The sequence below is a fragment of the Phasianus colchicus genome, chromosome 21, assembly GCF_987193195.1.
Source record: "Phasianus colchicus chromosome 21, bPhaCol1.hap1.1, whole genome shotgun sequence".
Classification (NCBI taxonomy): Eukaryota; Metazoa; Chordata; class Aves; order Galliformes; family Phasianidae; genus Phasianus; species Phasianus colchicus.
Window position 1 is genome coordinate 4,097,799 of NC_143456.1, and position 26,267 is coordinate 4,124,065.

Sequence of the window (26,267 nt, forward strand, 5' to 3'; positions counted from 1 at the left end):
TAATAATAATAAACCTTTAGTTTTTCTACTACATCCTTTTGCAGTGCCCATGCTTGCCCTGGGCAGGGCACAGGGTGTGCAGTGCTTCTTGGCACCAGGGAATTTGTGCATGCAGAGCAATTCTGCAGTGTGTTAGAGCACAGAGCCTCCGTGTTGGACTTGGTGCAGACTCCCCTGGGCTCTGCCCTCCCGTGCAGGGCCGCTGGGCCTCTGGCCACAAGCATGGGTTGTTATCAGCCTTTTCACTGGGGTTTCCATCTCAGACAGGCTGGCTGGCAGGGAGCCATCAGGAGCTGCTGCCCAGTGCCAGCCCTGCTGCTGCCCTTCTCAGCTCCTTGCACCCAGCTGCAAAACCACCCCGAGCAACCCCTGTCCACACTGCAGGATCAGCCAGCAATCCGGAGTGCAGCAGAGGGCTGCTGGGATGCTGAGCCCATGGCTGTGATATGTCAGGGTGGGAGCAGGCACGGTGGCTCCTATGGAACACAGAGGCCATTACATTTGGCCATGAGCTCAGCAAACTTAACATCTAGCTGTACATTCCCAGTGGGGAGCTTATCTGCTCTGAGAAGAATGCCTTGGTTTTGAAGGAACCCGGTGGTTCCTTTTTTTGGTACTCTTTCTCTTGCTGCTGCCCTATGAGAGAGGTGACAGGTGCTTGAAGCAGTGGAGCAGAGATGAGGCTGAGTCCAAGGCTGTTATTCCTCCGTGCTGGCATCATGCAACGTGCAGTGCAGCACAGCCCTCAGCATGCCGCAGCCAGCAGAGGGGACTGGCAGACCGCAGCTCAGCAGCCAAAGATGAAAGTCAGCAAAACAGGAGCGCTCAGTTTAACCTTAGCACCCATTTACACGAGGTCAATCTGCAGGCAGCACTGCAAGTAGAACAGGGGATTGTTTCCCTTTCCTTAATCTGTCAAGCCACTTGTAATGTTAAACCTCAAATCTTACCTTGGAATTATTAAACACAGAATTGGAAATTAGGAAAATGCTCTTTGTAAAAGATCCTATTCACAACCTCTGAGCAGGGATTCCTAATAGTCTCAGAACTGCTTTAAAAATCACAGGAGGGTTTATTTACATCTCCCTGCTTGCATTTTAAGATACACAGTCTTTGGGGATCCTCAGCTTTGCATTCATTCCCCAGTCACTCCTGCAGGACCACATGGTGCAATTTTAATTCCTCCAGCAACACAAGCTGCTTGTCCACACCCACTTGCTAATAGAAAAGTAACTCTTAAACAATTAAATGCTGTCTCTAGCCCTTTCAGACGGAAAACACAAAAGAAAAAAAATATATTCTCTAGCTAATCTCTAATCATTACTAACAGGACCAACAAGCCCTATTGTGTGACATTGCCAGTACAGTGTACCCAGGGCAGCACTCCTGCACCTATCATGGTTGTTCTATGAGGGGAGTGAGCCAGGAGCACAGTTGCTATCTCCATGCAAAAAGGAAACTGAGGCATAAACAATTTGTGAATGTGGATGAAGATGCAGTGAGCAGATTCTGCCTCCGAGCAGTTATTACTGTTGGTGAAAGTCACCAGGTGGGAGCTGAAATGAATATATCTTTTCTTCCCCTCAGGCTTGGTTACTCTGGAATAAATCAAATGGTACAGATATTCCAGAAGTGCAAGTGCAGAAAAACTTATTCTGCAATAATTATTCTGGTTAGTGATTCTGCAGAGATGGGGAATGATATTTCAGCCTCTGCAGAGCTGGCAACATTTAATCATTATGTTTGCACACAATTCCCAGCACAGTGAGGCCACAATTTCCACCTGGTGCTTCTAGACACCATAACAATGCAAATTAAGAACGAGCAATGCTGAAAAAGAGATGACCTTTTTCCTGTACAATCTCTCCTATCTCTGAACCCACTCATTTCTTCTTTGGCACTCCCTTTCATATTTAACCCAGTTCTCCAGCTTGGAATTTTCTGGTTACACTCATTCCCTTCCTCTCTTGACATTCAGTTGGATATATCCTCAGGATTGACAGCAATATTTATGTCCTCCCAGCACTCAATGATGGTTTTATTTCCTTCTGTCCTAATGCAGTCTCAGGCCAGATTGTACTGCGTGGGGAAAGGTCCCTGTCTGCCATTAGCATGTTAGACATCTGCAGCTGTGCCTGCAGTCGTACTCCCAGTGGCAGTAGGCTGGTACAGCTCATTTTCACTGCTGCCAGCTCCAAATTATGCCATGCTATTTTCTTTCTCTTTCATTGGTGAAGTACTCTCTCCTTCTGTTATCTATTTGTAATTGCTTTATTGGCTAATTTTAGAAAACATAAAAGTCAAAAGTGGACAAGTGGATTCTGAATATAGCAACCATGAAGTCAGTCGAGCAGCTCCTCAGTTCTGGTGAACAGGGATCACTCCAGCTGGCAGCACTAAGCTCAGCTCAGCTCTGCTTTATGGCATCACCGAGAGTTGTGGCCCATGCTGTTCTTAAAGAAAAGATGGCTTCAATTCTTTTTTACCAAACACACCTGTGAAATGCCTGGGAAAATGTGAAGCCTCCCTTGGGTGACTATAACTGAGGGACAGGTTAACCACCTGCCTAGTTCTAGAACCCAGATGTATGGGAAATATTCATTACTGACCATTCTACACCCAACTATTAATGAACAGAATACTAAAGCCTTATTTTAACCTTCTTACAGCCTTCATGGTAGAAACATCAGTTAAATGTTATTTGGGACTCTCTGGTCACTGGTGCTTTGTAGCGCAACCACTTACGTGTTCTGAAAGAGGAAATTGAGGCACATGGGTTTTGTTTTCTGGGAGAAATAGCAGCTTGTGACAGAGGATTGTTACCCAAGTTATTACACTGGGACAAGTGCTAGCAGCCTTTGCCTGAGGCGAAAGTTTCAAACCCTGGTGATGCTGCTAAAACTGTTTCAGGTGTCACTGTTTCATTAAAGTGACTGATGTTAAAGGAGACAGGTCTTTAGGGGACAATCTTCAGCACTTCTCAGTCATCTTCTGGGCATGTCAAAATCCACAGTGAAGCAGCCCAAATGATTTCTGAAACCCCTGACAATGTTTCTTGGCAGCAGTTATGGCAAAAAGAACTGGAAGTTGAACGTTTCTTTGCTGGAGAGAAACTAAGCTGTACCTGTATGAGCAAGATCCTGCTGGTTATTCAGGATGTCCCTGTGAAATGGGGCTTTTATATTTATACACTTGTATCTTTCAGAGAAGGATGCCAGGGATTTGAAGCCTAACTGCATAACTGTGCATACAGGGATCTGTGCTATGGACCATGGAGATGAGATGGGTGCCATTGCTGCACAGGCCTTTTTTTTTTTTTTTTATGCTTCTAGCTGAATTAGAATGAGAATTGACAACGAGCAGCAGTGGTGCCAGGATTTGAACTGATTTCTCCTTGCCTTTGTTTGAGTTGGTGTGAAGCCAGCGATGCTGTGTCCCCAAGCTGCCCGTTCCACAGGCAACCAGCCCTGCCTTGGTGCAAAGACAAACGCAAGGCTCTGAGGGAATGAGAGTATTCTTCATTGTGATCCTGAAACTGCTGCCCTCCTCAGAGGGCATGGCACTGTGAACACAGACCTAAGCCACTTCTGGACCCAAAATTGCTACAAGGATCCCTCTCCACAGTAGCTTCACTGCCTTCAGCAGAGACCAAACGTGGCCTGGAAGGGCCAGATAATTTATCCAAGGGTGGAAAACCCAGCTGGGTTCCTTCAGAAACCATGCCCTCAATGCATCATTTATATTTGAAAGAGATTAAAAATTAAATTGCCAATATTAAAAACTAGAATCTAGCAGGCTCTACCAACCTCCCTCTCCTTGACATCACATTGCTTTCACCAGATCCAAGAGTTCCTCTTTACCCCAATGTTTCTGATTCATGGAGAATGTTCTCCTCCTGGTTTTCTCTCTGATGATCCTTCCTAGGTTTCTAACATAGGAATCATTTAGCTGGTTGCAAGAATTCTTTAATAATCAAGCCTGCAGCCACACGTACTTGCTCAGTCCATCCCTCACACTGTCAGGGGGTTGCAATTGATGATCCCCTCCAACCTGGGATCCTCTAGGACTCCATGATCCCCACACCGTCCCTCACGTCCTGACCCCACACTGTCTGTCCCTCACAGCCTGAAACAGCTCCCTGCACACAGCAGACCTCTGCTCCAAAGCAGCGCTGGGCTACTACCAGCTCCACTTCGCCAAGTTAAATAGCCCAAACCCCCGTGTTTTCACCCTACAGCCTGCCTTCAGCCCAGGCGTGCTTATTGTTTTTACAACACGGACAAATGCCCCCTCAAAAAAAGAGGGTTTTCCCTCACAACCGCCGCAGCGCAGCGCACCGGGCGCCGCCTCGCCTCACCTCACCTCACGGCCAACGGCCGCCGCGAGAGGCGCGGCCGCCGCGAGCCAATAGGAGCGCGCGCGCGGGCGGTTATTTACAGGCGGCGGGCGGGGGGCTCCGATCCCGCGCGGCCAATGGAGGGCGGGCGGCCGTGGGGCGGCGCGCGCTGATAGGGCGCGTGCCGGGGAGTTTGTCCGGGCGCTGCAAACGGCGGCACGTTGGAGCGGAGCGGCGCGCGGCCGAGGGCAGGTGAGCGGGCGGGAAGGGCGGGAGCGCGCCCGGAGCTTCTGTGCGTCCGTCGCCTCAGCGGGGGCTCCGTCTCGACCGGCCTCGTAGGCCGCGCTGCGTGAGGAGCCGCAGCCCGTGGGGCCGTGCCGGCCTGGGGCAGGTGCGGGGCCGCGGGTCGCCTCAGCCGGCGGAGCCCCGGGGCTGTGCGGGGAGCGGCGGCTGGGGCTCCGGGTGTGTGGAGCAAACGGGGGGGGAATCCTTCCGAAAGCCGGGTTGTGAGCGGTGTGCCCGCAGGGGGAAACGGCTTCCTTCCCGACAGGCTCCGTGGTTCCCACTGAGCTCTCGCTGCCGCTCCCGGTAGGTGTTAACTTGTGGGTACGGCGGTGCGTTGTGCCGTCCGACACGGGCTGCCTTTGAAGTGCTGCTCTTGGAGCTGGGCGAGGCGAGAAGGGAGTTGTTATCTGTGCTGCTGGGGCTGCGGGTTGCGGCACGGTGCTGCACCGGGCACAGCAGGAATTCGCTTTCCCCAGTGCGCTCCTTTGGCTCCTTCCTGAAGAAGGCCAGATCTTAGCAACCAGGAGCGTCAGCACTGGCCTCTTATCGTTCCAGCGAGGAGTTCAGGCGTGTTATTAATGCGGTGTGAGAGCCGGGCTTTAAGCTTCAGTAGGTGCTGAGTGGCTGGTCCCGGTTGCCTTGTGTTTGCTGCCTGGAGTGCTTCTGTTCTGAACCTGTCTCAGCTATTTTTTCTCTTTGCTTTTTGGGATAAGTTTCAGTGGCTGGAGCTGGTGTGCTTGGAGTTGGATACGAGTTGTGGTATGTGTTCATGGGGTGGCACCTGGCTCCAAAGAGGGTGGGCTGAGCTGCTCTCTCAGCTCATCCAGTCTCTTCTGGAGCTGAGCTATGAGAAGACCTGGTGTCCTGAGTTCTTGTTTGTCCTACTGTTGCCCTAGAGAGTAATGATGTGCTGCGCATTGTTCGTACCTAACTTCTGCCATAGGTTTCTGAGCCAGTGCTCCTAATGAAGTGTTTTTTAAGCACTGCTTGTCTTTGCTTGGCACAAGGTTCTTGCACTAACTGGTTCTCAGAGACCAGCTTTTCTCTGCTGGGAAGGGACTGTGGAGTTTCTCATCCCCAGGGGCTCTTGAGAGGTATCTGCAGTGGGCAGCTGGTCAGTCTGCAGTAGAGGGTTTGCCTCCTCTTCCTGCAGAAGCTTTGTATTTTTTACTTTAAGCTAATAAAATATTATCATGCTCCTGGATCTATGAATGAAATGCTGCTGCAGAGATCAAAGGGAGAGTCTCAGGTTCTTTCTTTTTTAGGTACAGATGAGAGAACAGCAGAAGGGTCCCCGCTTGATTTTGTACCTCCCTGCAGCTGCCAACTTGGTGAGTACAAAGATGCTGAATCCTGCTTGTGTGCATACAAATCTCAGCCAAAGTCCTCACCTCTTCTAAGAGGGAAAGCATCTTGCTATGCTGTGAGCAGGAGTTCCTTAAGGGGCTCAGCATGTCTCAAGAAAGTTATGGGGCGTTTGTCTTCAGTGATAAATTATATACCACATGTAAAACCAGTCCTTGTTCCTACTCAGTGTGTCACTGGTAACACTGCAGGCAATTCGTTTATGTGCAGTCTGACTTCTCTGCATAAAAGGATGGGAGGTTTTGGGTGGGGAGCAGCAAGAGTCATCTGTGTGCATGGTTTTATTTTTTTAATCAACTCATCAGCTGATGGAACTGGACAGGGGAAAGTGGGGGAGTACTGCAGACCCTATGAGACCCAGGTCATGCACATTTGACTGTAGTGCTGGCCCAGGCATTGGAAGAATATTTTTTCTCTTGTCTTCCCTTCACAGTGCACTATTACAGCCCTATGATGGATGCTGTTGAAGATAGATACTTTCTTTCTCAAACCAGTGATCTTCCTTGCAGTTGGATAGCTGCTGCTAGTCCTGGTGTAATTCTGGTCCTGCTGCAGCAGACAAAATGTTTAAAAGGGCAGCGTAGCAATGTTCTGGTTGCTGTGAAGAAGTGCTGTTTGAGTAGCAGTCACCACCGGGGCTTATGTGGTTTATCCATTGGCTGAGTTTGAAGAGGTGGCACTATGCAGAGCTTGCCACTCTGTGCTTCAGCTGAGAGCCTGCTTGCCAGAGTACTCTCTTTTGCTGGTGTTTGCTTCCTGAAGTTACTGAAGGTTGTATTAACCCAGTTGTTTGTGCCAGCCCTTCTTTAACTGTAGAAGGAATGGTCCAGTCTGCAAGCCACGTCTCCTGTGCAGTATCAATGCTGACCTTAGAAGAGCCTTTATAGACTCCCTGCAAACCTGGAGCAGGAAAAGGAGGCTTCAGGAAAAGCTACCGTAAAAGCTGGGGGAGCTTGATGGCTCCTGGATCTCCAGAGTATGTCTCTGTCTGGCTGAGAGGATAAATCTGGTGCAAATCAAGGCAAGCTGCACTACTGGAGTGGAAGGGACATGTGTTAGTTGGGAGCTCAGTCAGGTTAGAGTCCGTGTTGGAATTGTGGAAGGCAGTTTGCTTGATAACATCTGAAATCAATATGTGCAATTACTCTGCCTTGAGAGGATGCCTGGGGAGATCCTGCCCATTGCTGCTGTGAAGTGCAGGTAGCTGATGAGCAGGAGAGTAGATGGGTCTGTTCAGTTATCTCAAAGTGCCGACAAACACTGGTTGTGGAGGGTGGGGGGAAGCAGTTTCTGCTTATGTGGGAGGATGTGGTTCCCTTTTGGAGCTCTGTGCCGATGCTGTACATGCAGGCAGTGTAAGGAGCCAAATGATGGTAGGGGAAAATAGCTTGCTTGAGGTCAGTAGCAAAGGTTGCTTTGAGTAGCAGCTCTTCTTTGACACCTGTGTGAAGGAAAGTGAGCAAATGCTGCTTCTGGGTGACTTTGCAGCGTCCTCTAACTTGTGCTCTGGCAGATGCTGGCTGCTGCCCAGCCCTACCCTGCTGCTGAAGTTTGGCAGTTGGAGAAGGCAGGCAGTGCAGCCAGTTTACTGAGGGCCAGTGAGGAGGCAAGTTACCCATTCAGCTACTTGCCAAAAGTAAGGCCTAGGTTGCATGCGATTTAAATTCAATGTGAGGTTAAATGTTACTGGTTTATGCCTTAAAGATAAGAAAGCAAATGCATCTCAGGAAAGGAAGGCAGACAGTAGTCCTCACCAAGGTTTGTCTGCTGAGCTTTTTTCTTCATAACTTTAAATTCCTCTTCTCTGATATCCAGTCATTTTATGTCACTAGCTTCTCAAAGCAAGTGACATCCTATAGCAAGTATCTGAGCAGGTAGGTCACTCAGTCACCTAATAGGCAGTTAAATAATAGGCAGTTAAATGAATGTGGGTATCTGACTGTAAAACCAGTGAGGAGGATTGAAGTGTATAGAAGCAATTGCTGACATAACTCAGTCATTTGTGGCAGATCTGAAGTAGTTAGTAATTTTTATAATAAAGCATCAAAGTGCTGGGTACGGTGGATAAATGAATGAAATCAAATAATGTAATTAAGCATGAGGTTTTAATTAAGACATTAAACTTGACGTGCTTGGAAAAAACTGTCTGAAGTGCTTAAGAGAAGATAACTGGTAAATTGGGATGGGTTACCATTCTGGAAGATAAAAAAAAAAATGGGAAGAAACATCATAGATGTGTGGAAGAGTGGCTGTTTTGATTTGTGGCTGCTGATGAGGTGTAAGTTTGTATACATACCTTTCTCTATCACTCCAGAAGCTCATGTTTTTAAGACTTGTGTAATTATAGTAAAGACACACAAGTGGTATCTTTAAGGATTGTCCTTGATTGTAGAAAAATGTGTTTAATTAGGGGCATACACACTAGATCACTAGACTGGAATTGCTGATTTGTTTGGAGATGAAACAGAAGCTGTGGCAAAGCAAGGAGGTTCCCTTGGATTCCTAGACAAGGCTTGTGCCTTGCTTCTAGGGCTGCCACAAATTAAAAAGTGCAACTTTTTTTCCAGGATTAAACTTCGGGCTATCAAAAACAAAACAAAAAACAAAAAAACAAAAAAGCCAACAAAACCGTCTGGAAATTTGACTCAGCCTTTCCTATTTTCCAGCTATTGAGGTGCTGCTTTCCATTTGCTTTTTTTTCCTGTAACCTACACAAATATGATCATCAGACAAAGTTTATCATTAATGACAGGGTGTAGTCAAACACTGCTTAGCTGTAGTTCTAATTTGCTTAGGGATTTGAGGACTGAACTTGCTGGTAATTTTTCTTAGAGTGGGTTAAGTCTTCAGGAACGTTTTTGTACTCAATTTCAGGCTTCAGTTTTATTTTTGGCATAAGTGATAGGGACAGAAACAGATGGAGAAGTATAAATATTTGTCATAAGTGTCAAATATGTGACACTGGAGAATGATTTCACTGCTTCTATGTGCTTGTGTCCCTGGATGGGGAAGTTCTCTTGAAAGGTCAAAACCTTTTGAGGACACAGTGTCTTTGTGAGCTGAGGCTTACAGTTGAAAAGGAAAGCTGTCCCATGGCAGCTGAGAGCTTCTCATCCTGGAAACTTGCTGGTTTAGGGAGTGAACCTGGCTGAAAATAAATCCCTATGTTTTATTTTTTGATGGCAACCAGCTCATGAGCTGAGTCATGCCTTGTGATAAAGGTGTGGTTTGCTGAGGACTTATTTCTGTTGGGTTGCTGCCCTGGACAGGCATTATTTTAGAGTGAGTACCTCAGAGAGAGTTGTGTTGTTTTTTCCCAGAAGCCATTTGGGATTAATTTAGCCTGCTTGTCTCTGGCTGGTTTCAGTATTTTCTGTAGATTAGTGGCTGCATTCTGGGAAGGCTCTGAGGTGTTGTAATTAATTCTTCAGTGCTATTCAGAGTTTATGGTGAGGTTGTTAGCTAGTTAACAGTGACTGCTCTAATTATTCTGGTGTTAATATAAACAGCGAGGCTGTGATGTGCCATTCTCTGCTGGAGCAGCACATGTATATGTGCCTTTCTGAGATGGAAGTGTCCTTCCCTTCTTTCCTGTTCCTGTGCTGTACACTTTGCAGACCAGATCCCAAGCAGGAAGGCCGCAGAAGCCTAGCCTTCTGTTTTGCTGATACCAGTGTTGAGAGGTGGCTATTCCCCTGAGGTGAATGGAGCTGAATTCACGAGCCTCACTCATTTGTTTTATTGCTGCTTTCTGCAGTTGCTTTTCCCCATTAGTCTCTGCTTTCCCACACCACTGTAAATGAGAAGGATCACACCCCATCCTTTTCAGGCCTGGAAAAAGCCTGGATTCTTAATTAGAGTCCCTGCTGCAGAGCTGGGGTGGAAGAGTTGCTGCTTTTGTTTTTTTAGGTGGTCAGAAGCAGAGAGTTGTTTCTCAAGGTGGGAGGATGAGAGCAGCTCCTTGAATCCTGTGATTCTGGTATAATATCCCATGTATGTTTCTAGAGTTGACTGCTTGTTTTTTCTCAGCCAAGTGGCTCCATAATTGTGTGACCTTGTGAGGACAATTAATGATATATTTTGAATAACTATTAGGTCCCTTTTCCACTGTGCATCTTTGCACAGTTGTGTGAATAACAGTTTCTTCACCTTCAAAGGGAAAAAAAATCTTGCCTCTGTTCTTATTTCACATGATTTCTGCCATGGCTCTCAAACTCTATACTAAATAGATGCAATTCCTACAGACCTACAAAGCTCTGAACTGCAAAAGGCTGGTCTAGTATGTAGGATATTAACACAGATTGATTCATTTTCCTTTCTGCTATGGATTTCCTTGGTAACATGAAGCCCCAGTTCACAGATGGACCCAAATACTGTGTGCATAGCAAAGGTGTTAAACAGCAGATGTGAGGGGCTCAGCTGGAGTGGGGAAGAGAGAAGTAAAGAAATGTGGTGGAAGCCCAGGCTGAATAATACCTTCTGAGGCTGCATTAATGTTGGATTTACAACTGTTAGCCTCTGGATGGGATACAAATGAGTCATACCAAGGAGTGTGAGATCATGCTCTACTGACCTGGACTTCAGTACCTACATCTGGCAGCTGAGTGCTGTATGGGAGCAGTGCTGTGCAGCTATCTGTTGCTGTTCTGGTGGCTGGTGTTCCTCCCTTATTCCTGTGTTGCTCAACTGATTCACAATTTTACCTTGCTGTCTTTGTGAATGCAGCAAAGGTTCTATCAGCCCTGTGGTTTGTGTTACCTTATTAACTTATACTGTTGTACTGTCAAGCCCTTTAAGATAAAAGCTTCAATGTGGGTGCTTTCTTCCTTCTCCCACCTGTAGGTTGGTGGGATGCTCAATAGAAGCCCTGCTGGAAGAGATCTGTAGCTGCTGCTTCATGGTAGGTCTCTGCTATCAAACTCCCCCTTCCCCATGCACAGCTCTAGCATGTGAGGCTTTGCCTTTTTGTGGGCAAGAAGCTGGAAGATTTGTGAGCTGTGTCCTCGTCAGGAACCTGGGATGAATCTAAGGATGAATCACAGTTCCATTAGGGAAGGAGCTGCAGCATGTGAAAAGTGGTGGATGTAACATGGAAGGAAATTGGTGGTTTTACCCCTGAAGGAGGTTGAGTCCTACTTTGGACAAGTGCTTTGCTTGTTCAGAGCTTCCCTCCCTGTCTCTTAGGAATGACTGCAAATCAGACTGGGGAAAAACTGGAAGGAAAAGAGTAAGAACTGGGTTTGGATGGTTTTGATACAGAAGAAGGCTGTAGCCCTGTGCCAAAGAAATTGAGGTATCTGAAAAGGCAGGTGGACCTGATGACAAAAAAGTAGAGGATTGTAGTACACATGCCTGTATGCCAGCTACCTAAACAAGCCTTCATTTTGGCACTTCTCACACCTGGCTCTGAGAATGCTGAGTATTGCTATTCTGTGATATTTGTTCTGGAACAGAGAACTTGGGTTCCCTTGTACTAAGTGTGCCTACAGTGTGAGTGGCAGTAGAAAGGCAGAAGACTCACCCACTGACCTCTTGCTGTTTCTTCATGGTTGATAAGCTGCTTTGGTGCTGAAGGTCATCAGCCTTCCACAGCTGTCAGGTATCTTGACTGATAGAAGTTAATAATACCAGAGTCTTCTAGCTCTGTGAAGTTAGAGTATAAAACAGACTTGAAACAGGTGTGGGTTTTTTGTTGTTGTTTTGGTGTATGGGGCTGGGGAAGTGGAAGATGTCTGAATGTGGCTTGCCATGCAAATTCTTGCTGAAGGAAGAGGGAACAACAATGTGCCTTTGCCTTGGGACTGCATTATGGGGTTACTCCATGTGCAGGGTGTGATTTGCTGGAATTGTCAGGAGAAGATCCTTTGTTTCGGCTTGTCTTGTGTGCACAGTGCTGTCAGAAGTGGGACTGGGGAAGTGTGAGCATCTGAGAGGGGAGGAAATATTTTTATTCAAATGTGGGAGGACTCTATATTGCTGCAAATCAGCCTGGACCATATAAAGGTGCTGTGTAGGTTTTTGCCTGCCTTTGTCCTGTTGTAGAGTTCAAGAACTTCAGTGCTTTCAGCTGGCAAATCAGACCAAATTACTACTATGCCTTTAGAGAGATCAGGCATCTCTTCCAGTGTGTTTCCATACTCTAATCAGGCTTCTGCTTTTCCCTTTCTCATGCAGTATTGATGTGAGCAGTGCCTGTAATTTGCCTTGAAGCAATAGTAAAAAGGCATGACTTATTCATAGCAATTTCTGGGAGTTCATTCCTAAATGCCAGATAGATTGCTTCGAGTCAGACTGCAGAATGGAGCTGACCTTTTTTTTTTGTAAGGATCTGAATTTTCAGCTTGCTGTTTCAAAAGAACTAAAAAGTGGCCATCCAAAGTGATGATCACAGATGTGAAAGGGCAATATCAAGTCATGGAAACTCATGGAAATCAGTTGTTCTGTGGCACGTGCTTCCAGCCACCAAAGATCTGTTTACTTGCCTTGTGGTTTCTCATATTAAGAGTATAAATTTTGCTCCAGGGACCAGTGCTGTCCTTATACAGCATCAGGCATAGGTGATAACTGAGCCTGAAATGCCAAATCAATGGAAACTAAAGCCTCCAGATCAGAGTCAATGAACCGCAGACACTTGGAGGATACAAGGCCAAAGAGCTGTTTCTCAGCTACAGAAATGCATCTGGTTTGACTCCAATGCAGTGTGTTGCTGGGCAGCCATGGCTCAGTGCCTGCCCAGCTTCCCTGTGGAGAAGCCCCTTCTCCCTGCAGGACACAGGGCTTGTCCCTTGCTGCTCTTGAGGTGGATGCTGCTTGGTGTGTGTACCCCAGCCTCCTGCTGATGGTGTGGCTGCAGTGCTCAGGTATTTCTGGCGTGAGCTGGATATTAATTCCTGGATTCACTGAGGGTATGCTGTGGCTTCTGCAAAATACTGAGTCTCATTCCACTAAGAGCTTGTGGAGCTTCCAGAATCTTTAATATTCAGTGTTCTTTAGGTATGAATAAATATTTCCTTGCCCTGAAATGTTTCCCTGCTGTTAAATTCATTGCAGACTCTGAGACAATGCATCTCCTTCCTTCCCTTTCTCCTCCCATGCCCCAGCTTTTATTAACCTAGAAATGTGCTGATACTTCACCACCAGACTGGTTTCTAGCACTCTGGGGAGCTCTGTAGTTTCTTTGCAAGCTGTCACTGCAGCTGCATTCAAAGGAAGATGATGGCTTACTTCATCTCCTGGGGTATTTGTTCTTCCTAGCTGATGGCTTTCTGCATTACCTGAGAAGAGACAGGTCTGTATGTGAAGCTGTTTCCCTTTAAAAGGAGGGGTTGTTGGGAAGGGGAATTGAAGAGAATTGAATTATTGTACTTTAATTTATTTTGGCAGGACTGTTTTCCTGCAGACTGCTACCAGACAGGTGTATTGGTTTGAGCCTCATTGAAGGGACTGTTCCATCCTCATGACCTGCAGATCACTTGGTGCCTCTTACTGTCATAAGGGTTTCTTAGTTTTCCTGTGAATTCTCAGCAGATACTTAAACTGGTGCTGGGTCTGGTTCCTGGCAGGCAGGGGGTCTGAGTGAAGCACCTGTGGTTGTCAGGAGCAGGTACAGGCACTTGCACTGTTCAGGATGAATGCTTGCTGGCAGTCAAGGCAGCTTGCTTGTACCTTTTCAGTTAATACACTGTAGCAAAGTAGTTCCACACATGGTTTACTTATTGACATTGAGAAGTGACATTTCCAGCAGCAGTCAGGGCTTTGGAAAACCTGAACCTCTTCTGGACCCTTCTGGGCCCTGGTGTCTTCCAGGCTGTGCCATTCTGGCATTTGGGAACTCAGGACAACACTTGACTGAAGCACCTGAAGTCAGTCAGCTCTGAGGCAAAAGGATTCTCCTGATTACTTCTAACCTCACAGGGCATAATTCCTGTCCTTCACAATCCTTTCCTCCAACTAGACAGTTCTGTGGGGGTTCACCAAAGCCTTTGTGGGCACATGCAGCTCCACATGGAGGCAGGAAGCCAGGAGCTGGAGCAGAAACTGCTGAGTGGCAACAGGCATGGAGAACTGTGCTCAAAAGAGACTCTGAAGATGCTCTGAGGCCACTGTGAAGTCTGAACAGTAGTCAGTGGGGGAATGTGACAAGCAAAAGCTGGAGCTCTAAAGGATGTGGCAAGGAAAACAATGTATGTAACACCCTTCTGTCATAGTCAAGAGCTGAACTATGTGGCCTTGGGAATCCAGCCCCTCCTTTGCAAAGTTGGGGTAACTGGAAATGTTGTTTCAGTGACCATTGCTGTGGCTGTTGAAATTAGTCAAGGAGCAGTATGTACCAGAAAACTCCAGAAGTCTAATAACTGGGTCTCTAGCTGAATACCCTCTAGACTTCTCTTTTGGAGGAGACTGTCTTGGATCTCTGGAGTCTTGCTGTCCTTTGTTAATTTCTCCTTACAAAAGTGGCCACAGGCTGTGGTCATAGTGCAGAAGGGATGTTCAGATGGTCTGTACTCCTCTGATCTCTTGAATCTATGCTCCTCTGAAGCCATAAGCCTCCCAGGCATGTAGAGGTGATGCTGAGCAAAGGACCTATCTCACAACTGCTCTTTCACACCCAAGGCTGGGAGCTGTTGGGCTTATTATACATCTTACATGCTGAGGGACAGCTGCTTCTTTCCTGGGTAGGACCTGCATCTGGCTCTACAGTGCATTAAGCTAAGTGTGCTCTGTTTAGGGAGGATGGAGTCTCTCCTGTCAAACTATTCTGCCTGCAACTTGAGTCTCCTTGGAAACTTGTTTTTTTTTTAATCTTTTGAGCCCATCTCCCAGAGAGTATGGAAATTTTAAGTATTTAGATATATAATAAGAATTATGTGATTAAAATTCTTAATTTTATTTTTCTTGTATGAGTTTTTTATTCCTTTGATTTAAAGAGTGATAGTAGCTAATTGGATTCTGGGCCAGGCTTGCATAGGCATCTGGGGGAAGGGACTGTAAATGAGCCTAGTTAGCCAGGAAATGGCACATTTAAATATAGTTCTTGGTAGGGTCAGCAGAACACCCCAGGGGCAAATTAAGAACAAAATCTCTGCTGACGTGTTCATTTAGCTGCAGACATTGTAAAGGAAACAAAAAAGGAAGCCTGGAAGTGAGGGGAGCAAGCTGAAGGGTAGGTGTCCCATCTGCTGTGTTTCTGTACTGTCGCAGGTCTCTCCCGAGCAGCAGGATCCTTGTCTTGTCCTCTGCGTTGGCTGGTGTATTGGCTGATCCCAAGAAGGAAGTACTGACTTGACTTTTTGGGGGCTGATTTCCCTAAAGGATGTAAATCCATGGTTCACATAATGCCATAAGGCTGCTCTCACATTTTTCAGCTTTGGCACAAAATCGTTGTGATAGGAAGATGAGATGAAACACCACCTTGTTTTCCCTATTTGGGTTAAGAGGGGACAGCTTTCTCTGTGAGGCTGTTTCCCAAATTGATGAGTGGGATTCCTAACCCTGTGGTATAGACCAATTTCCCTGAACTGGTATGCTGGGTAAGTAACTGTGGTTAGTGACAGGAGCCTTATTCATCCTGAATAAAGATAGATCCTTACACCTGAGTAATCCTTGAGTGTAAGCTTGCAGTGCTCTTGAATTTGACTAAAGTGTGGGTGTTAGATTTCCAGCCCTGATTGTCCCTTGATTCTTGTGTGGCTGGTGGGGTGTGCAGTGGAGTTCACTTGCACTTCATTGTTTCACAGTCTGAACCAGTCCTTGACAATTTTATTTTCACCTAAAGGTTAAGATACATTGCTGCTGATAGGGAGGAAAATGTGGAAGAGTTCTCATTTCCTCTGGCCTCAGCCACAACACTCAGTGCTCTCTGGTTCTGATTTATCTCCTTGGGGGCAGACAATGAGTTCAGGTAGACAGTTAGTCAGGAATTAAGTTTGATCCTAAATCCTTCCTTCTTGGGGGTTAGGGGACTGTTGTCCTTTTAGGCTACCTGGAGTAGGATTTCACAAAAGCTGTGGAACCCCAGAGGGGAAGTAGCAAGCTGCTTATCCCACCTTATCTGCAGCTTTTCAGAGCTCAGTCTCCATATCATGCTCTCTGGGTGAGTTTCACAGGGCTGAATGGGGAGCTCTGTGTGCTGTGAATGCCCAGCTCTTAGGCATGCGTGCCTATAAGAACTGCTGGAGAGTTGTGTAACTGGGTGCTACTCACCCTGCAACTTAAAATAGCATGTGAGATGTACCTTAATGACAGAAATATTTGAAATCTTGAACTCGAAGACAAATGAAAGGAAACAAAGAAAGGAGCAAACCATTTTTTTTTTAATATGGGATTATAGTTCACCTACTAAGTGTTCTGTTAGCCATGGGTGCTACATATTTTGCAAACATCTTGAGAGATCATACCTTAAAATAGGGTCCTCTTACTTCACAGGGTTTTCCATGCTGCTGTTCCTTAAATCTAGTACATGCAGACTTAAGTCAGTTTATGCAGATGCCAGTTGGGGCTAGACTTCTGGGGGAGTTCAACACCCCCTTAAAAGCACATGCCTTTTGGGGGTCATTTCTTAAGCTTTCTTTTTTTTTTTAATACCTGCTTTGAGCTGGAATTAGCCTTTTAGTTTGTTTTAAAGCACTGAATGCAGTAGGGCAGTTAGCTCTATGTTAATTGGTGCTGTTGTCATGCTGTTGAGGAGTTGTAGTAACCTGGCCAAGTTTTTTCTCCTAGGCTCAATGCCTGCATGTCTAAAAGGGAAAACTAATTATAGTGTGAAACAAAGAGAACAGACTGGCCTAAAGGAAATGTCATTAAGGTTCTCCTCAGACCCTGGGTCAGCACATGTCAAATCACAGCTGCATCAATCTCTTAATTTCTTCCTCCTTCAATTTAAATTACCACCAAGTGATTTCTTGGAAGTGTAACTACATTTTATACTGCAAGAATGGATTTAGAGAAAACACAGACAGAATTCAAATATTAAAGGTTGGGCTGCAGTTATAGAAGCCAAACTGAGGACAGTTTCTTCCCTTTCTTTCTTGCTTTGTGCAGAACATTTGTGTTGGCATCCTGATGGCCCTTTGTTGATCTTTCTGGGGCAGTGGGTTTGTGGGTTACCTAACTCTCTGAGAAGGATATTGGAGATGTCTGTGTAGCTGGTAGATACAGCAAAAATAAAAAATGCTTTCTGAGCAATGTGTCAAGCTGCTGAGCCCTCTTTCTTCACTTCTAAGCTGTTAATGTATGTTCCCCTCTGCCTCCAAGCCTCTGCTATTGGTCCTTGTTAGAAACAAACAGGGATGAGGTGGACATATGCCCTTTCCTGCATCTCAAATGTAGTGCTTATTGAGGAAGGAAAAACAGCCATGAATCCATAATACAAATGCGTAGTTTCATCATTCATTGTTCTTTACCATTCTTCAAGATGGGAGATCATGGTGTCAGTTGGAGCCACAAGGTGGGACCAGAACCATGGAAATCAGAATTTGCTTTTTAAAAAAAAAAAAGTATATTTCAGTTTCTTAATCTAGTTTCCTTCTGAAACCAGACCCTGTGTAAAAGGTGAACCATGTATCTGCTGTGTGTCTGTCACTCCTGTCTCCTACCCTGCTGTGCATCAGCTTCTGGAGCCTTTTCCTCCTGCACTCAAATACCTCACAGCAGTTTAGGCTTCAGAGACTCATTGTCAAGAGTTTTCATGGAAATTATTGGCTGGGTAGAGAGGGAAGGTGTTAAGATGAGAGCCTCCATCAATTAGTTCTGCACCCCCTGTGCAAGCTGACTTGGTGCTACACCTGAAAATCTTCAGTTTTTCTTGCTGGCTTCACTGTACCCTTATTTCCCTTTGCCTACATGTGCTGCTCAGTCCTCAAGGCTCCTTGTGCAATGATCCTCCCTGTGGCTGATGGCTGTGTGTTAGTGCTGGGCTGCTGCAGAAGTCTCTGAGGAGCAGTGGTGCTGAGGCATACAGATTCTGAGCCTCAGGGCTGCTGAGTGTTCTTCACAATGGAGCAGAGAGCTTGGGGAGACCAGCAGGTTGGGAGGTTTGGGGTTCAGGTAGCTTGTCTGTCCACAGTCTAGTACAGGCCATCCTAGTTTTCAGACTCCTAAGAAGTCTTTAGAGGATTGCCAGTAAGGCTAATATGTGATGCCACGCTGCTGTTCTTTTGCTATGCTAGTTATCTGATGTTAGTTGGCATCCTCTAGATAACTGGATTGCTGATTCTGAGACCATCTTTCCATCTCATAATTCATGTGGAGAGTTAATACAGAGATCCCTGAAACATAAAGCAGAGCCAAAGAATATATTGAGTTGGAAGAGACTCACAAAGATGAATGTCCAACTCCTGGCTCTATAAAGAAACACCTGAAAATCAAACCAATGCTTCTGAGAGCATTGTCCAAACACTTCCTGAACTCTGGCCAGCTGGGTACCACGGCTGCTGCCCTGGGGGGCCTCTTTTCAGCTGGAAAGAGGATTTTCAGCGTTCCTCTTCTAACGCTTCATCCTCCAGCCTTCCCTGAGCAGGCAGAGATGAACTCTGTTTCACAGAGGGAAGATGATGATGTGTGTTGAGGTCAGGATGAGCTGAACAGTGTCAGATACAGGCACAAATGCATCTGCTAGGGACCCCACTCCTGCTGAGGGAGTCAGTGGGGTATCAGGGTTCTAATGGACTGAGCAATTGCAGTTCAGCTTGGGTGCTTGTTAATAAAGAGTAGCACGGAAAATAAAATCCATGAAAGAGATTTAATAACTGGGAAGAATAATTGTGAAGTACTTCAGAATATTAACCAATGGCTGAATGCATTTAATTAGCTTAATGAAGCTGGGTGGCTGTGTTCTTTTTTAATCAAACAGATGGGCAAAACATTATGCACAAAAAATGAGTTCTGAATACAATGAATGCATTTAATTAGCAAATAAAAGAGAAGAAAGGGGTTTGTTTTTCAACTTTAAGTGAAGGATTCTTCGCTATATAGCACTCTCAAAAAAGCCTTAAGAGTTGTGGTTTCTCTCAAGCTCTAGATTGTTATAACTTGTAATGGCTTGAGCTGGGAGCCAGGTGCAGGTCTGTGGCTGGCTGTACGTATGGGGAGGTGAGTGTGCTGGTGACAGCAGTGCCTTGCTGGCCCCAGCAGAGCTGTGCTTGCATGCTGTGATGGCATGGAGCCATCAGCAGCTGCAGTTATGGGCTGGATCCCCAAGGACATACTCAGTAGCAGTAATACTGCTTAACCCGCTGCTACAAAGCCTTTTACCTAAGTGTTTATGTGATCATGTCTATTTTGCAGAAGGGGAAGGGGTGGAAATAGCAGATTGAGGTTAAGCAGCGAGGAGGCGAGTTCAATGTCAAATGTATGGTGCTGCTAAAGGTGCCCTTGGTATTCAGAGCACCAGGCGGGAACGGTGCTTGGAGGCCTTGCTCAGAGGACACACAGCCCTGTCTGTAATACTTCTGGCCCACATGAGGAGGCCACTTGCTGCCCCTGGTTCCTCTGTCCTCACTGTGGTGCTGGCTCCTGTCCACTCGTGCCTCTTAGAACAAAACTTCTGCCAGCTCTGTCCCAGAGAAGGTCCCAGAGAAGGTCCCAGTCTGCACTTGGCTGTGCAGAGGACTTGTTAACCTGCTGCACACGTGTACACACAGACATGCATCCTCGTGCACTCTTCTGCCAGTCTCTCTAACCAGCTTTCTTGTGCCATAGGAACCTGTTTCAAATTAATACCTACCTCTCCAGGCAGGAGACTCCCTTCCCTGTGAGCCTCAGTGCTAATGTGGGTCTGTAATGTAGATCTGTCATATCTCTGTCTCACCAAGTGTTTACTCAAGCCTAATGTTATAAGCTGAGCAAGCCATTTTGATATTAAGCCTATAATAACACCTTGCAGCTAAAGAGCGTGTTTTTCCCCATCGGTGGATTACTCAGCTCTCTTTTCTTTTGAGGGAGTGTTTAACAAAAGCAGAGACTTTCCCAGACTATGTTTAATTAAACAGAGCTCAGAGATGTCTTTTCATTTGGTGCTGTGACTATACTGCTTTCCAGCCTTATCTCTGGAGCAGGCAGAAATGGAGCGTGTGCTCTGCCTGTGGTCAGACCAGCCAAGTCTCCTATCGGGCTGTCCCAATTGGCCCAGCAGCATGCTGATCCCATGTCTGCATGGGGACCTGCAGGCTCTGATTGCTCCTTGGTACTGAAGGGGGGTGCAGTCCTTGTAGCAGCCTCCAAAGTTAAACAGGTGCTGGAGTGGAACCATTTGGAAGTTACTTATTTCTGTCTTAGGGGATTTTTGTGAACAGATGGTGATGTGCTCTGGTTTTGCTTGTTATTGCAGATTATTTGCCAGCTAATTTTTGTGACTAAAGCTTTGGCCTGTAGACTGTTTAGAATCCTGGAGTCAGGTTTCTGGTAGAAATACTTGTGTTTGCAAATTTTCAAATCTGTTTCTGTGCCTGTTCCCTGATGTCACCATTAGCAGGAGATTTCTTCCTGGATCAGATGCCCTCTGCTCTGCAGGAAGGGGGCAGCTCTTGGAACAGAACTTCCCTCCTGGTGGCAGCATGAGAAGTGGCACTTCTGTACCCAGTTTTAATTTTAAAGCCTGTTAGGGTTGAAGTCCTAACCACAGCATCAGTGCTATCGTGCTGGGCTTCCCAAGGTCACACTGTTGTTTTATGTAGCACAGTACAGCAGCAGTCCTGCCACACAGTGTGAGTTTTGTACAGGCAGTGCTCTGTTTTCACCCATGCAGATCAGCAGCCGGAGGGCTAGCCTGTAGACAGCTTACACCCATGGGGTCCTACAGCCACCTACCCATCTCTCCCTCTCCTGAAAAGTTGCTATGACTTTTCTTTTGCTCATTTCTTACCACCTCTCCCTTTCTTTAAAAAAAGAAAATCTCTCAGATGTCTCTGAGATGTCTCTGGAGAGCTGGCTCTGGTAGCTCCTTGACTGATTTATTCTAGTATTTTAACATTTACTGGATTTACATAACAGCCAAACAATCTGTTTCAGGAGTTTAATATAAACCTGACTCTAGTGAGTCACATTCATGTTAGCAATAATGCAAAGAAAGGCAGCTGGGGGAGTGAGGAGGTGACTTTTTCTAGGTTTCTGCACTGAAATATCTGGCTGCTTGAAATATCTCTGACTCCCTGTAGCTGCAAAGCTGTGCCAGCTCTCCTCCACTATCGGGGACTTGTTCTCAAACTTTGGAAGGTCAGCAGGTACATCACATCAGCTCTCCTGGCTGGGCTCGGGGGCTTTCCAAAGGTAGCTGTGCAGTGCTGGTGTCTTAGCAGCTTCACAGCTGCATCGGGTGTGAGGTGCCAGGTGAGCAGGGCTTGTTCATCGGGGCTGCAGAAGGGAGATCCATCAGGATGACTTACAGAAGGGGTTCCCCAGTGTGGCATGTAATCTGTTGCTTCGAGTCCTGTTCAGGCAGAATGATTTTGGAACTCCCCAGTTTCTCTTGCATAGCTGTACATATGCAGAAACCCCTTGGAGCACTTCTGCAGGCAGTCAGACCCTCCTTGCTCCTGAGGCTGTGTGTGCTGGTGGGATTGTACTATTGTCAGGTAAAACAGATCCTCAAATTGTGTTGTCTTTTCTGAAAATTCTCAGCAAAAGATGCAGGAATGGAATTGCTGGGTTTGTGTTTGCAACACTGCCTATGTTAGAGCTGGCTGTTCAGGCAAGCGAGCACTTCTTGCCCTGCAGCTTGCCTATTTGGATTCTTTTCTTTAGAACAGAAAATAAATGCTGGCTGATGAGATCCATTACAGCACTAATTTTAGAGCATGCCAAACACTAGGAAATTGTTTTCACCCTTCAGTCTCATTTCTCTTTTCCCAACCCCTTCTCACTTTGTGAAAACTGCCTTTGTCATTCTTCTAAATGTCTGGTGGCATCCTGCTCACTGTTGTCTTCAGGCATTCTCCTTCCAGCCCTTTTCTGATGCTTCTTCACTGCACCACTCAACACTGCTGTTACAAAAAGCTCCCTGTGGCTGCAGGCAGCTGCGTTGGAGTGATGCAGCAAGGAGCCCTCCCATGGAGCCTGGGGCAGCTTGTGTAACATGCCAGCAAGTCTGGGGGGAGCAGGGGTGGCAGCTTCTGAGTGGAATTTCTTATCCTTGGGCGTCTGTGGCTCTGTAAGTCTTTCCAGTCACACCCCAGCTTGCTTTCCCTATGAGCAAGAGGGAAAATATAAATTTTCCTTTGGTGTGCTGAAAAGTTTAGGTGTAGTCCATAGATTCAGTGTTTCTCCTTGGCACCAATGAAACTTGAATCGTTGCTCAAGAGGATGGAACAGGCAGTGAGGGAAATTCAGTTGGGAACTGAAATACTTGATCAATGCCAGAGGAAACAATAGTGCACAAAAGCCTAGATCTAAAACATGATTGCTTTTGTCAGCTGGAAGCTTGCACTGGCTTGAGAAGAGCCTGGATGTTTAACTTGCTGTCTCAATTGAAAGGTGTCTGTGGATACCACTGCTTCCTTTAGCACTGCTTCTTGCTTACAGTGTTTAGCAGAACCTGACAGTGCTCTAGATTAAAGCTGGTGGCAAAAGTCCAATGGTTTCAACCCATCCAATTTTCAGAGGCTCTCTGGAATATGTTTTTTTCGTGGGTTTGGCAACCAGATAATGCCTGTCAGCCACTGCTGCAGCCATTAGCAGACAGATTTCTCTAAGACTTGGTGCCTGCCCTGGAGGGACCAGTGAAAATCTGCCATCTCCTGCCCCATCTCCCCAACCCTTATCTTGCCTGCAGGATGCTGTTAGTTGGCATGTCCCGCAGAGAGCTCTCCCTTGTTTTTTTTGCTGGAGTCTGATGGAAAAAATCCCTGCTCCTAGTAATTATTTCATGCCTTTTCTGGGTGTGCTCTGAACCCCATGGTTGCTCAGAAGTGTCAGCCTGCAGGAATTCAGCAGGAGAATGTCTTCATAGTCAGCCTTTGTGAATGTGGCTGAGATAAACCCTTTACTGAACTAAATGTGGTAACAGCTAATCCCCTGGAAACAGTCACCTGGGCCCTGCCTGATGAAAAGAGGCTTTGCTGCTCTGATTAACAGCACTGGCAAGAACATTAACTCACTTTTATTTGGAAATGAAAAGTACCTCTCCAGGTACTCTCCAGAGTTTAAGGGATTAGGTTCCAGCTGGAATATTAAGGTACGTTTTTTTTTTTTTTGCAACTTCCTTCTAAATCTGTAGCTTCAAAAGGCCAGTCAGCTCTGATGGGAGATTGCTGCTTTATGTCCTGATAGAGGTGATCTGCTGCAGTGCAGGAGGCTGGGAATGCTGAGGAGTGTTCCTAAGAGCAGTGGAGCGGGGTGCATCTTTGGCACTGTGCTGGAGTGTTCTCCTGGGAGCCAGGGCTCAGCATTGTGAGTGGGCCCTGCTGGAATGGCTGGGCACTGCCTGAAGGGCTGAAGCTTGTCTCATCCTTGCAAAGAGCCAAATGACATGACCATCTCCACTTGGCTCTTTAGCAAGTGCTAGAGGCCATGGAGAGCACAGTGCTATTGCAGAGGCCTTAACAACTCTGCTTTGTTTTCTAGGCGTGATTTACACTGGTTTCTTTCTTTCTTTTTTTTTTTAAGCACAACTCTTGCTTTCAAAATCCTGTACTAGAAATTCTATCTGCATTGAAAACAAAACTCCTGTACTTCAGTGAATGCCACTTCAGGCTGTTTTGAGGCTGGGCTTTTATCTTGGTGCTGGTTTCCACAAGGCTGCGTGCACGACTGCTGAGCCTCTGCCCTGGCAGCTCTCTGTATGCTTCAGCAGCAGGCTGAAGGGATTAAAATTGGTGTATAAAATATTTGTCTTTAAAATAATGAAAAACTGAGAAAAGAATAAATGCTTATATGAAGTATTTGTTGTTCAGAGCAGGTTTGAGTATTTTAAAATGCTTCCAAAATCCTTTTGCCTTTCAACCTGTGTTTCTCCTGCTGAATTTCTATTTTAAGTAAATAGCACAAAGTTAGCTTAGAAAAGAAAAGATACACTGCTGTTCAAAGCATGCTGTACTGGTTAGGTATTTATGGGAGATGTTCAGGAAATGAGCAACACTTGAAGGTATATGTATTATTTATTATTGCACCTGGTGGTTGTTTTGGCTTTGTGCATTCTCCCAAGCAGTGCTCTGGCAATGTATGTGCTGGCACTTGTTCCAATTAAACTTTGCTGGAGATGAAATTGCAGTTGTGATCTGTGGGAATTGGGAATCTGGGTGATGAAAGGTGATAGTGCTGAGTGAGGGTGGGTGAGATCTGCAGCAGGCAGGAGCACTGGAAGCCTGGTGGCAGCTCAGCTCTACCAGCTGCAGGCTGAGGGGCTGCTGATCCCATTCTGGGGAGGGCAGCAAGTTGTGGTGAACGTGTCTGACTTTGTGTGATGAAGTAGTGACAGGCAGGAGTAAAACCTGATTCTCAAGCATCAGACTGCCAGCAGGAACTCAGGCTCCTTCTATCTGCAGAAGTGACTCCTCGTCTGGAGTGGAGAAGTCCAGAGTAATTGCTTGAAAGGAGGAGGTGACTCTTGCCTGTCCCAAACTGTTCTCACGCAATGGGTTTGTATTGCGTGCCATGCAGCTACTTGTCTGCTCCACGCCCTCTGCAGGCTCACTGCCAGGTGCTGCAGTAAGATGATGCAGCACCATCTCCCTTCCTGCCTGTGCTTCCAGGGTGGGATGGAAACCCTCCTTATTTCAAGGCCCACCTGACATACTGTGTGAGAGAAGCATGCGTCCCATCCAGCAGTTTCTCCACAAGTAAGATGAGTTTCTAAGCATGTGCTTATCTTAATGAGACCTAAGCAAATGAATGTGTTTTGAGGTACTTATTTAGTTCCAGTCTGCACATCTGGAGGAATAAGTCAGTTAAATTCCACTGGAGAGGTGGTATGACTCCCTCTGCCTTCTGCAAAGGCATACAGGTGTGCTTGGCATGCTGTCTTGAGGCCTGAGTGACCTGATACAGTCACTCAGACTGTGGTAGCAGAGCAGTTTTGCAGTGCAGTCAAGCAGATGTTATGTTCAATTGCAATAGGAAGAATGCCCTTCCCTTGCTATTCCTAGCATAACGTGAGGTGGGCCCTTTTCTCCAGCATCAAACAGCTGTGTCTGAGCTGCCCTGTAGAGATGCAAAAAGTTTGCAGAATGCTGCAATCAGAAAAGTTCCATAACCAAATGACTCCTCTGGGGGAGAGGAATGAGGGGGCCTGCAGAGAGTCATGAGAGAGAGATGTAGGAACAAGTTTTTTATGGGTTTTTGATGCAGAGGCGGCAGCATCATATTTAATTCTAAGCTAGGGAGTTTCTTGGGAATGTGTGATTGACACCCAGTGAGGAGAGCAGGATGTTGTTTCTCATCAGGTTGGCATTTCAGCTCTCCATTTACCTGCCAGCACTCCTGTGGAGACTCCTCTCTTTGGATGCCTTTAACCCATTTCCCACTAAACTTCCCTGCAGCCTCGCCCAGCATCCTGGAGCCAGCAGCACTCAGGGACCCAACAACTTCAGTTTGTTTCTCTTCAGCTGGTTTGCTTTAGTTGCACTTGGTCTTCTTTTTTTTTTTAGCCATTCTTCTATATGCCAGCAAGCAGGGGCCTCCTGGCTTTACATTGGCCTGTGGCTTGTTCCTACCCAAGTGCTCTGGAGTCAGCCAGCCTTGCTCAGGAGAGGAAGGACAGGTGGTTTGGTTTTTATAAAAAGGGCCACTAAGAGTTTCGTTTTGCTGCAGGATAAACTTCAGCCCAATTCTTCCTCTTGGCCCCGTCCCCTTAATTAAGTGCATGTTAAATGCTGTGAGCCTGGGCAGTCTCACTGCAAAGTAAACCAAGAGTGTGGGATTTAGGTGAGTCTTGTTATTGCTGAACAAGTCTTATACTAATAACTGCAGTAGAGATTGAACCCAATCCCTGATGAGCTTTCTTGGAATCTGATTAATCTGTTTAACAATGGATTGGAGTTTTTGTTTTGGTCTTTTTCATGAGAGTTAAATTTTTGTCCCTTTCATAATAGCTGCGGCTCATGTAAGCACAAGCAGTATTGCTTTCCTAATTGACTTCAGGTTTATCTGTGTCTATTATGTTACAGTTTTGCAAGAGCATCCGTCACCATGGCATCAGAATGTTTCCTATGCCAAAAGCACTTGATAAGTACATACATATATGTGCATGCAAACTTTTTTTTGTCTCGTGGAAAGTGTGAAGACATTCTTCTGGAAGACTGTTTTTGCATGATTATATTTCCCAAATAGCTAGCTTTGCTAATAGCCCTTT

At 46.2% G+C, this 26,267-nt stretch overlaps 1 protein-coding gene across 15 annotated transcripts in view; it reads left to right on the forward strand.

The window, feature by feature from the left end:
* The first annotated feature begins 4,435 nt into the window (after window positions 1–4,435).
* Window positions 4,436–26,267, forward strand: part of CAMKK1 (calcium/calmodulin dependent protein kinase kinase 1) — an 87,102-nt gene continuing 65,270 nt past the window's right edge. For 3 of the 15 annotated variants that reach the window (XM_031591861.2, XM_090122745.1, XM_090122753.1), the window contains exons 1-2: window positions 4,436–4,588; window positions 5,887–5,952. The gene's annotated coding sequence lies outside the window, so the exon portion shown is untranslated. The other 12 variants (XM_031591859.2, XM_090122750.1, XM_090122746.1 and 9 more) reach the window with 8 other exon arrangements.